Source organism: Panulirus ornatus, chromosome 10 (genome assembly GCF_036320965.1).
Source record: "Panulirus ornatus isolate Po-2019 chromosome 10, ASM3632096v1, whole genome shotgun sequence".
Classification (NCBI taxonomy): Eukaryota; Metazoa; Arthropoda; class Malacostraca; order Decapoda; family Palinuridae; genus Panulirus; species Panulirus ornatus.
Window position 1 is genome coordinate 17,004,349 of NC_092233.1, and position 12,111 is coordinate 17,016,459.

Below are 12,111 nucleotides of genomic sequence, written 5' to 3' on the forward strand. Positions count from 1 at the left end.
CAAGTGTACCCTCTGGTTCCCTAAAGTACACAAGTGTACCCTCTGGTTCCCTAAAGTACACAAGTGTACCCTCTGGTTCCCTAAAGTACACAAGTATACCCTCTGGTTCCCTAAAGTACACAAGTGTACCCTCTGGCTCCCTAAAGTACACAAGTGTACCCTCTGGTTCCCTAAAGTACACAAGTGTACCCTCTGGCTCACTAAAGTACACAAGTGTACCCTCTGGCTCCCTAAAGTACACAAGTGTACCCTCTGGTTCCCTAAAGTACACAAGTGTACCCTCTGGTTCCCTAAAGTACACAAGTGTACCCTCTGGTTCCCTAAAATATACAAGTGTACCCTCTGGTTCCCTAAAGTACACAAGTGTACCCTCTGGTTCCCTAAAGTACACAAGTGTACCCTCTGGTTCCCTAAAGTACACAAGTGTACCCTCTGGTTCCCTAAAATACACAAGTGTACCCTCTGGTTCCCTAAAGTACACAAGTGTACCACCCCGTACCTCCCTAACCCACTTAAGCAACCCCCCCCACCCAGGTACCATGTCATTTATCCTCACTTGACAGAAGACGAGCCTGACGTAGGACCACCCTCTCCCCCGGCCTGTCAGTGGTGGCCGTCATCACTGCGCTCATAAGTAACTTACGGTTCACACCGGCGCACACCTGGTGATGGTTCAAGTGTCTGTTGTTCTTGGCTGCTGCTGGCGGGGTGTTGCTGTCCCCCACTCACCCTCTCCCTCCTTTGACAGGGGAGGGGTTATGATGAAACAGGAGGAAGGGAATTGGGATGGGGCGGAAAGGGGGAGGGGGTAATTATGAGACACAAAGGAAGGAAGGGGGGGGGGGGTAAGGATGAGAGAAATGGAAGGAGATCCGGATGAGGCAAGAGGGGAGAGTGTGAGGATAAGGCAGAGGGGAGGGGGTCAAGATGACGGAGAGGGGAGGGGGTCAGGATGGCACAGAGAGGGGAGAGGGGTCAGGATGAGAGAGAGGGGAGGGGGTCAGGGTGACACAGAGAGGGGAAGGGGGGGTCAGGATGACACAGAGAGGGGAGAGGGGTCAGGATGACACAGAGAGGGGAAGGGGGTCAGGATGACACAGAGAGGGGAAGGGGGTCAGGATGACACAGAGAGAGGAGGGGGGTCAGGATGACACAGAGAGGGAGGGGATCTGGATGAGACAGAGGGGAGGGGTAAGGATGAGAGAGAGGGGAGGGGGTAAGGATGAGAGATAGGGGAAGGGATCTGGACGACACAGATGGGAGGGGGGTCAGGATGAGACAGAGGGGAGGGAAGGGGAGGAGTGAGAGTAATGTCAGACTTGGGGAGGAACGTGCTCTCCCTCTCATCTCCCTGACGGTGATGGGGAGGGAGTTAGGGAGGGAGGGAAGGAGGGAGGGAGGGAGGGAGTTAGGGAGGGAGGGAGTTCGGACGTGGGTGGTTACCCACGTCCGTCGTTAGCCAGGGTCAGGTCAGGTCAGGCCCGGCCAGGTCAGCCAAGGCCAGCCTAGGCCAAGTCAGCCCAGGTTATGGCCAGGTCAGCCCCGGTCAGGCCCCGAGAGAAATTCATCAAACCTGTACTGTAAAGGTGATTGGACAGGCGCCTGATTGCCCGTCCCACTGCTAGACGGGCAAGTGGTGTTTAACCACACCACTAGACAGGCAAATGGCTGAATACCATACCACTACACAGGCATGTGGGAGGGAACCTGACCACTAGACAGGCATGGAGGAGGGAACCTGACCACTAGACAGGCATGGGGGAGGGAACCTGACCATCAGACAGGCATGGGGGAGGGAACCTGACCACCAGACAGGCATGTGGGAGGGAACCTGACCACTAGACAGGCATGGAGGAGGGAACCTGACCACTAGACAGGCATGGGGGAGGGAACCTGACCATCAGACAGGCATGGGGGAGGGAACCTGACCATCAGACAGGCATGGGGGAGGGAACCTGACCATCAGACAGGCATGGGGGAGGGAACCTGACCACTAGACAGGCATGGGGGAGGGAACCTGCCCGCTAGACAGGCATGGGGAGGGAACCTGACCACTAGACAGGCATGGCGGAGGGAACCTGACCGCTAGACAGGCATGGGGGAGGGAACCTGACCACTAGACAGGCATGGCGGAGGGAACCTGACCGCTAGACAGGCATGGGGGAGGGAACCTGACCACCAGACAGGCATGGGGGAGGGAACCTGACCACTAGACAGGCATGGGGGAGGGAACCTGACCACCAGACAGGCATGGGGGAGGGAACCTGGCCGAAGGGCAGGTATGTTGTATGGCTAGTGCATTTGGCAGGTAATATGTTGGGTACGACCTGCACCTGCTGGCAAGCACAGGTGACCGTACGTGTGTGTGTGTGAGCGTTCTCCCTGGTGTGGTGAGGGTTGGGATCCTCCAGGCAGGGAGTGAACAAAACAAATCTTCTAACATTCGTAGGTGATAAAAAATAGATAGATTTATAAATGAATATATATATATATATATATATATATATATATATATATATATATATATATATATATATATATATATATATATATATATATATATATATATATATATATATATATATGTTTTGAAATGGTTTGGTCACATGGAGAGAATGAGTGAGGAAAGATTGACCAAGAGGATATATGTGTCGGAGGTGGAGGGAACGAGGAGAAGAGGGAGACCAAATTGGAGGTGGAAAGATGGAGTGAAAAAGATTTTGTGTGATCGGGGCCTGGACATGCAGGAGGGTGAAAGGAGGGCAAAGAATAGAGTGAATTGGAGCGATGTGGTATACCGGGGTTGACGTGCTGTCAGTGGATTGAATCAAGGCATGTGTATGGGGGTGGGTTGGGCCATTTCTTTCGTCTGTTTCCTTGCGCTACCTCGCAAACGCGGGAGACAGCGACAAAGCAAAAAAAAAAAAAATATATATATATATATATATATATATATATATACATATATATATATATATATATATATATATATATATATATATATATATGTATATATATATATATATACACACACAAAGGCCCAGTCCTCTGTTCTTAACGCTACCTCGTTAATGCGGGAAATGGCGAATAGTTTGAAAGAAAGAATATATATATATATATATATATATATATATATATATATATATATATATATATATATATATATATATATATATATATAGATTTTGTGTGATCGGGGCCTGAACATGCAGGAGGGTGAAAGGAGGGCAAGGAATAGAGTGAATTGGAGCGATGTGGTATACCGGGGTTGACGTGCTGTCAGTGGATTGAAGCAGGGCATGTGAAGCGTCTGGGGTAAACCATGGAAAGCTGTGTAGGTATGTATATTTGCGTGTGTGGACGTATGTATATACATGTGTATGGGGGGGGGGGGTTGGGCCATTTCTTTCGTCTGTTTCCTTGCGCTACCTCGCAAACGCGGGAGACAGCGACAAAGTATAATAAAAATATAAAATAAATATATATATATATGATAAACCAGTCAAAAGTTTTAGTTAATGTGTTCGGGCAGTCGGCGAGTTACGTCATAAAGCGAACGCAGCAAAAATGGCGGACAATGTCAACAACTCAAGTAGGGACGGAAGCTAGAGCTCCTGTTATGGGAACGACTTATCATTTTCAGCTGGTATCAAGTAGACTGGAGGCGAGGCTGTGGTGGAGTTGGACATCCTGCACTTTGAGAACAAGTGATTACATTCAGTTTAAAGATAAGGACTTTGTTTGAGGTCGAAATACGTAGCTAGCTGCTTACGTCTGGTCTCCAGGAGAGCTACGGGCCGAGCATTTCAGGCCGGCTGGTGTGGGATGTACGGGGGACAGTTTGGGACACACGTGGCATAGTAAGCCAAGTGTGTGGCCAAAGTTACAAGGATGGGGAAGAACAGCAAGGAACCTGAAGTGGCAAGAGACGAACAAGAGGCGGGCCAGGACGAACTAGACATGGGGCGGGACGAACAAGAGGCGGGGCGGGACGAACAAGAGGCGGGGCGGGACGAACAAGAGGCGGGGCAGGACGAGTAAGTAGGCGGGGCAGGACGTACAAGAGGTGGGGTGGGACGAACAAGGGGTGGATGAGGAGCCGTAGTGGACTTGTTCCGTGAAGTTTCTATACAGAAAATAAGATAAAACGACGAATAATTTCGTAAGTCTTAATCATAAATAATTTTTTTGTGTTTTTTGTAAGTATTTGAAGAAAGCCATTTCTGTGACGAGGCATTTAATGAATTTCCTATACAGCCATTGCGAGACTATGCGATCAATTCAAAACACTCAGATGAAAAAAGAAATCCTTTCCTTTGATGATTAAAGAACCACCACTTCGTAAATGATTCTTATCATGGTTTCCGACGAAGTCTTTCATATATGACAAATCCGCTTTGATGAGAGTAAAGCAGCTGATGTCACCTATTTAGATCTTCAAAGAGCATTAGATAAAGTTCCGCATCAAAGGGTTAAGTCACATGATGTTGATGGCGTCGGACTTCAGTGGGTAGAAGATTTATCAACTGGTCGTAAACAGAGTTGTGACTCATGGTGAAGCCTCAGAATGGTTAGACGTGACAAGTGGCGTGCCACAAGGATCAGTTTTGGGACAGGTACTTGTTCTCATAAGACTTCATGAAATTGACACTGAGTTGCATTGTAATATATCAAAGTTCACAGATGGTGCTGAGCTGGAAGGTAAAGCTTCAGATTCACTTGAACGTCTACATCTTCAAACTGACATATACACACTGATGGACTGGGCTCATAGCTGGCAAAGGAATTCTGATACCGACGCGTGCAAAGTTCACGTATTGTTAGTAACGAAAAGACAAGCTACACAATATTTCTGTAGAATTGCAAAAGAAAGACGTGCGTAATAATTTCTGGTGACCTAAAACCCAGTAAGCAGTGTACAGAAGCAGGGAAAGAGCAAACAAAATTCTTGGTTTCACAGGCAGGCTTTCGAAATTAAGTCCATGGAAACCATCCTTGCTCTTTACACGTCATTCGTTCGTCCACATCTTGAATATTGTGTTTTGGTAGAGTGTACATTGTGCAGTTTGACCGAGAATAAGAAATTACATTCTATAAAATAAAAGAAAGGAGAGAGTGCAGCTTCGAGCTGAGAAGCAAATGCTATGAGAGCCACGTAAATGACTTAACTCTATTGAGCTTAAAAAAGAAAAAGTTAATAGGTGATCTATCATAAAATGATCTAGAAAGTTACATAAGACTTGATTTGTTTACTTTTACTCGTAGTTACGGATACAAACTCGTGGGCAAACGTTTTACCTCGAATGAGGCGAATTTCTTCAACAGGCATGATTTTCTTATAAGAATGGTTGAAAGCAGGTGAGAGTTTGAGACTAGACTTCATATTTTGCTTAGAGTCCACGACTTACATTATTTGAGCGTCCTTAATCACACTGACAGTTTGCAGGATATTTTGAATGATCTGTATGAACTTCCTAACCTAACCACACAAATTGGTTTCTCATAGCATCCATATAAGCACAAACAGCCTCGAAAGGACCCAGTGGTCTGTTGCTTTTTGAATTCCTTTGTATATTCTCATAAATCTTCAAATACTTAAAACGGTAAAACACTGCTTGTCAGTGAAATGTAAAAAGGATTAAAAGTAAAATTTCTCTTGTATTTCCACGTGAGGCATCACCGTGATGGTGTTACTAGATACTTCCATAATTGTCAACTTTTTTTTTTAATTTACCCTAAGATATATGTTCTCTAAAAGAAAAGAAAGATAAACTGTCTTTAGCCATATACCTTGTGAAATATATGATCCAGAATTCATACCTATGGTTCAGATGCTAATTATAAAGCGATGAAGAATACGATAAATAAATCCGAAGTGGTAATATATATACACATGAGCTAGCGTAGGCAGCGTTGCCTAGTGTCCCAGCGCAATCAAATGATCACCTCAGTTGCCGTAGAGTTTAACCCAGAGAAGGTTACAAATTACCTTCTACCTCATGATGAGTGGTGAGGGTAAGGTGGCTCCTGTGAGTTGTGAGGATACTCTACTAAGCTGTTGAGCTCTGAGGGCGCATCAGCTTCCCCAAGCAAATAGAGTCCCATTAAATACGATGCGCATAATCACAAGAATCTTTATATACGCCATGACAGCCCTTCTCGACCCCTCCCCCCTCAAACATCATTTCAATCTTAGATTCGCTATCGGCTGCAAGATAGTCTTAATACTGAGGTTATCAAGCAGTCTAATTCCATTCGAAAAATACCAAAAATCGCAGGTATTTTAGTTCAGGCAATTTATGCAGCAGAAAAACTTTTAACATCGAAGTATAACACAATGAAATGCTTCCATATATACTTGACGTAATCATGGAAGATATAATGCTTCATTCAGGAAAGAGATACCAATTCAATGCCGAAAAAAAAAAAAGGACTTCATTACAACCGTTAATGACCCTCAAAACACGATTGCAACCGCAAATTTGTATTCAGCTTGAAACAAATCCTAACTCTGAGGTTATCTGTCAGTCTATTATTACCCTTCGACAAATACTGAAATTTATAGATATTAGTTCAGACAATCTGTTTTTTAACCCAAAAAAATTTGTCTTGAAATAGGACTATAACAATGAAACGCGTATAGACTGGAATTAACCATGGCCTCTATCTCGCAATGCTTCTCCAAGCAAACACATACTTGTCATACCCTGTCGACAGCGTACGTGAGGCCCAAATTAGAATATGCTTCTCGGGTTTGGTGATTGCAGTTACAAGACAATACAGAATTACCCGAGGCGGGCAACATAGATGGTACAGGAATCAGTGAGGACTGAGTTAGAGGGAGAAGGTCACTGGCTTTTAGATTTGCCCACAAGTGGAAAGGAGGCGAGGGAAGGGTGACCTGATTTGCACAGCCTTCAAGTCTGTCAACCATGTTGATGACGTGGTGCTAACCAGCTGTGTTGCCGAGATGTGCCGTAAAGGGGACTCGTTAGACGAGATATGAAGAATGTACGTCGAGTGTACGAGTGTGGCGGATGATCGGGATACACTGGGTCACGAGACGCTTAATGTGTAGGCAACATGCAGGTCTTGCTTGGTGTGTGATGGAGAATGCTCGGGAGATGTGGGGAGGGAGAAGGGGGGGGGGGGCACTAGTGTAGGACTCCCTCCCTGTAATGAAGAACTAGGCAATTCTCTCTCTCTCTCTCTCTCTCTCTCTCTCTCTCTCTCTCTCTCTCTCTCTCTCTCTCTCTCTCTTCTCTCTCTCTCTCTCTCACACACACACACACACACAAGAGAACTGAGTTGCAAGGAAAGAATCATCAATTACATTTATTTATAGATTTTGTTTGATTAGAATTTCTTCCGTCGGCAGGTGGAGACCTCGAGGCAAGACCGGCGTATCCCACCATGACGTCGGTGAGTGTCAGTACTGCCAGAGCTGCCGTGGGGAGGGGGGGGGGACGGCCATGGTGGAGGGAGGAAGGGAGGGGGGGTTTAGGAGGGTCTGGGGTAGGGTAGAGGGGGCACGAGCGTGGGTGGAGAAAGTGGAACATAGGGTAGATACTGGTGTGTGTGTGTGTGTGTGTGTGTGTGTGTGTGTGTGTGTTGAGGTGTAGTCTGAGTGTTAGTGCAGTCTGGATTTGGGTGCAGTCTGAGTGGGAGTGTAGGCTGAATGGGAGAGTAGCCGAAGTTTGAGTGTATTGGAAATGATTGTGTAGTCTGAGTGGGAGTGTAGCCTGAGTGAGAATGTGTTCCAAAGTGGGAGTAAATTCTGAGTGAGTGTATTCTTAGTGGAATTGTATTCTGAGGATACATTCTGGGTGGGAGTGTAGTGTGTAATTTAGACTGCGTTTCGCTGTGTACTGAACCGTGAATAGATGAATTGTGTCGACTTATAATGAGTGTAATGGATGTGGGTGGGTTTTATAGTTTAAATTGGTAATGAGTGGGTTTATTGTGAGTGAGGATGAGTTTGAGAAGAGTGTGTTGTGAGTTGCAGTGTAATGTGAGTGGCTTTTACTGTACACGGATATATTACGAGTGTAGACTTGGGGCATAACTTTAATGAGGTGTGGGAGGCGGGTCCTACCACACCTCCATTTATTGGTCTGTGTTTGGCCGAGCTGAGGTGGGGAGGAGATGGCTTAAGGCAAGAAAGAGGAATGAGTTAGCTGAAGGAGTGTGAGTATAGGGTTCAGAGGTGATAAGAAGGCTGTGAGGTGATGATGAAGTTTCGAGGTTTGTAAGAGGTGAGGGGCAGGGAGCAAGGGTTAGGATGAGGTAGGAGGAGGAGGAGGTGAGGGGCAAGGAGCAGGGGTTTGGATGAGGCAGGAGGAGGAGGAGGTTATACACTGCCGATAAGAACGTGTCTAACAACCCACGTATACCAACCCACCTTACCTGACCATAGTTACCTCATCAAATGATGGAGTCTGTCATTTTGGCTCTCTCCCTTTCCTTTAATTCAACCTCTATTAATTCTTACATTCCTTCTCCCTAATTTGATTAGCACGACACTCTGAGCCTCGCCTCACTTTCCTGTCACCAGGTCCACAAAGCACTGCACACACGAGCACACCATATGGACTGGACAGTGTCCAACTTTGTGCTATGAGACAGTAGCGCCTCCAACTATTCTCTCTTCATCCTTAGCACACTCTGGCTCACTTCATCCTGAGCAAGACAGATCGCTCTGAGTTCCTCCAACTATTCTTCTCAAGTTTCGACTCACGCTGTCTGAAAATCTTGTTGTTCGATTTCCTTCCAGTTCCTTGAATGTTGCTGTATGTGTGGTCTACTGGTGTGACTTATGCGAGGCGAGACCCACCAGCGACAAGTCCCTCCTGTGTGACCCACATGTGGGTCTCCTCTCTCGGAGAGTATCTTGAACGTTACGTCATGATATTTCAAAAGGTGTTGATGGCGTCTGGCATAAGTCTCTGATTTCTAAACATCCAGCTTCTGGCTTTCCCTTCTCTCCTCGCTGTGTAACACTTCCCCCCCGTTTTTTTTTTTTTTTTCCAGTTTGTCGATTGTCGTAATCCATGATGGATCGACTCGTTCTCCCTCCGCCGTCAACTCTGGCGTGCCTCAGGGCCCACTCCTCTTGCCTAACCTATTTCCCTTTCTTTACCCGTTGAATTATTTTTCGTACAGGTAATCCACACTGCTCCTCGCCCTCTTCACACCCGCCTTCCTCACTTTCACATTATATCGTGCATTATTTCACCAACTTTCCTTACCTCAGGCCTGGACGTCGTCCCTAACTGGGGTACACATATACTTCAAAAATGCAAGACCCATACTCGTCTTATTTATCACTACAGTTCCTCTTGAATTTATCACTTCCTTTGAAGAAACTGTTCTTCATCTCCTTCGCGCGTTTGAGCATTCTTTGCACTGAGTTAACCTCCAGTGTTTCTTGGAAGCTCCACAACACCACAGTAGCTGTGTCTGCCTCCCTGTATAGATCTGGGTGTGCTACTCAGGCCTCGGAAGTATTCGTCGTGAAAGCTTCCATTTCAGCTGTACACCAGAGTCGATCTGTCACCGTAGGAAGCATTGGCTCGATCCTATGGAGGCTTTGCCTGCACTTTCCCCTCTCGACAGCGTGAAAAGATGAAAAGCGGGTTATAGTATCAACTACCCCTTCCCCCTCCTCTCTCTCTCTCTCTCTCTCTCTCTCTCTCTCTCTCTCTCTCTCTCTCTCTCTCTCTCTCTCTCTCTCTCTCTCTCTCTCTTACGCAAGCACAAATGTCACTTTATCTGTTGCTTTTAAGTGTTTTTATGTTTTATTCATTTATTGCTTGCATTCTTCTTCCCCTGTCTTTAGGTTCACGCAGCGCCAAACAGACCCACAACGTTGCCCAGACCGTGTGTGACCGTTAGCAAGTGAAGTGTTGGCAGATCACCTGTCTACTTCTTTCCTTCCGCGACTAGATCATGCAACTCATTATTTCTGATGACACCCCGCCCCACCATCCCACCCTTACAATCTGTCCTCCTTCAAGATGAGATTTTTTTCTTTGCTCGTCGCATCAGACCCGACCTGGCGTGGTGCTGACGCCTGTGTGTGGCCGCACGTGTTGCCTAATACAATACCCGTTAGCAACGAAGGACGTGTTGGATGAGGGAAGGTCGTGTCAAGAGGGAAAAGGTAGCCTCCCTCACCATCTACCTCCACAGTCCTCCTCCATCACCAGCCACACCCACAGTCCTCCCCCACCACTCGCTACATCCACAGCCCTCCCCCAACACTAGCCACATCCACAGTCCTCCCCCACCACTAGCCACACCCACAGTCCTCCCCCAACACTAGCCACATCCACAGTCCTCCCCCACCACTAGCCACACCCACAGTCCTCCCCCAACACTAGCCACATCCACAGTCCTCCCCCACCACTAGCCACACCCACAGTCCTCCCCCACCACTAGCCACACCCACAGTCCTCCCCCACCACTAGCCACACTCACAGTCCTCCCCACCACGAGCCACACCCACAGTCCTCCCTCACCACTAGCCACACCCACAGTCCTCCCCCACCACGAGCCACACCCACAGTCCTCCCTCACCACTAGCCACACCCACAGTCCTCCCTCACCACTAGCCACATCCACAGTCCTCCCCCACCACTAGCCACACCCACAGTCCTCCCCCACCACTAGCCACACTCACAGTCCTCCCCACCACGAGCCACACCCACAGTCCTCCCTCACCACTAGCCACACCCACAGTCCTCCCCCACCACGAGCCACACCCACAGTCCTCCCTCACCACTAGCCACATCCACAGTCCTCCCCCACCACTAGCCACACCCACAGTCCTCCCCCACCACTAGCCACACCCACAGTCCTCCCCACCACGAGCCACACCCACAGTCCTCCCTCACCACTAGCCACACCCACAGTCCTCCCCCACCACGAGCCACACCCACAGTCCTCCCTCACCACTAGCCACATCCACAGTCCTCCCCCACCACTAGCCACACCCACAGTCCTCCCCCACCACTAGCCACACTCACAGTCCTCCCCACCACGAGCCACACCCACAGTCCTCCCTCACCACTAGCCACACCCATGGTCCTCCCCCACCACTAGCCACACTCACAGTCCTCCCCCACCACTAGCCACACCCACAGTCCTCCCCCACCAGTCCCCCCCCACCACGAGCCACACCCACAGCCCTCCCTCACCAGCCACACCCACAGTCCTCCCCACAAGTCACGCCCACAGTCTCCCCAGGTCACGCCCACTGCCAGGTGAGGGTGTCGCCTGCAGCACCAGGGACACTGACCGCCGTAAACCCCAGCAAGTTGATCATGCAAAGAGGGAGGGAGGGAGGAGGTGGAGGCGGCGGTGCAGGGCGCCTCAGTAATCAGGTCAGGAAGCGGAGGAGGAGGAGGAGGAGGAGGAGGAGGAGTGACGGCGGCAGAAATGTAGTCAGGAGGGAGGGAGGGAGAGAGAGGAAAGAGGAAACTTGATGGGAAAAAAGTGGGTGAATGAAAAAAGCGAAAGTCAGGGTTTTCCATTCAGTCGGCGTTGAGGATCGGGTCTTGGCGCGCGACTCGCTCATTCCAGACGACTCAGACCCAATCACTGATGTCTGAGGACCCGCCTGTAGAAGGTGGTCCCGAAGCCAGGCAGGTGTGTTTCCTTTTTATATATATATTTTTTCAAGGACTCACTCGTAGAAGGTGGTGGTCCTGGAGCCAGACAAGTGCGCCTGACACGATGACCTACCTGCCGAAGGGAGGTCCTGGACTCAGGCAGGTGCTGTCATCTCCAGCGGGGACGCTAGGGAGGAGGAGGGTGTCTGGCCGCTGGGTTGTGTGGGAGTGTTGACTCGCTCAAACATCCCGAGGGGCCGCTGGGTCGAGCGAGCTATCAAAAAGCACTTATCAACAATGCTCTTCATATTGTCTCCTTCTTGAACACAGACGAAAAAGTAGATCTATAAACGTTCATAGACACATAGGGCATGTACACTTTCATACACACACACACACACACACACACACACACACACACATGGGCTTCACCCACTCATACGTACACATACATATACACTTAACCACACACAGGAACATAGACAATACACACACGGAT

At 48.5% G+C, this 12,111-nt stretch overlaps 1 protein-coding gene across 2 annotated transcripts in view; it reads left to right on the forward strand.

Moving 5' to 3' along the window:
• Positions 1-12,111, forward strand: part of fray (oxidative stress responsive kinase frayed) — a 293,998-nt gene that overhangs the window by 34,357 nt on the left and 247,530 nt on the right. The window contains exon 2 of one of the 2 annotated variants that reach the window (XM_071665568.1): positions 7,379-7,422. The exons of the other annotated variant lie outside the window; for it this stretch is intronic. The gene's annotated coding sequence lies outside the window, so the exon portion shown is untranslated. The remainder of the gene's footprint in view (positions 1-7,378; positions 7,423-12,111) is intronic. 2 annotated transcript variants of the gene reach the window in all.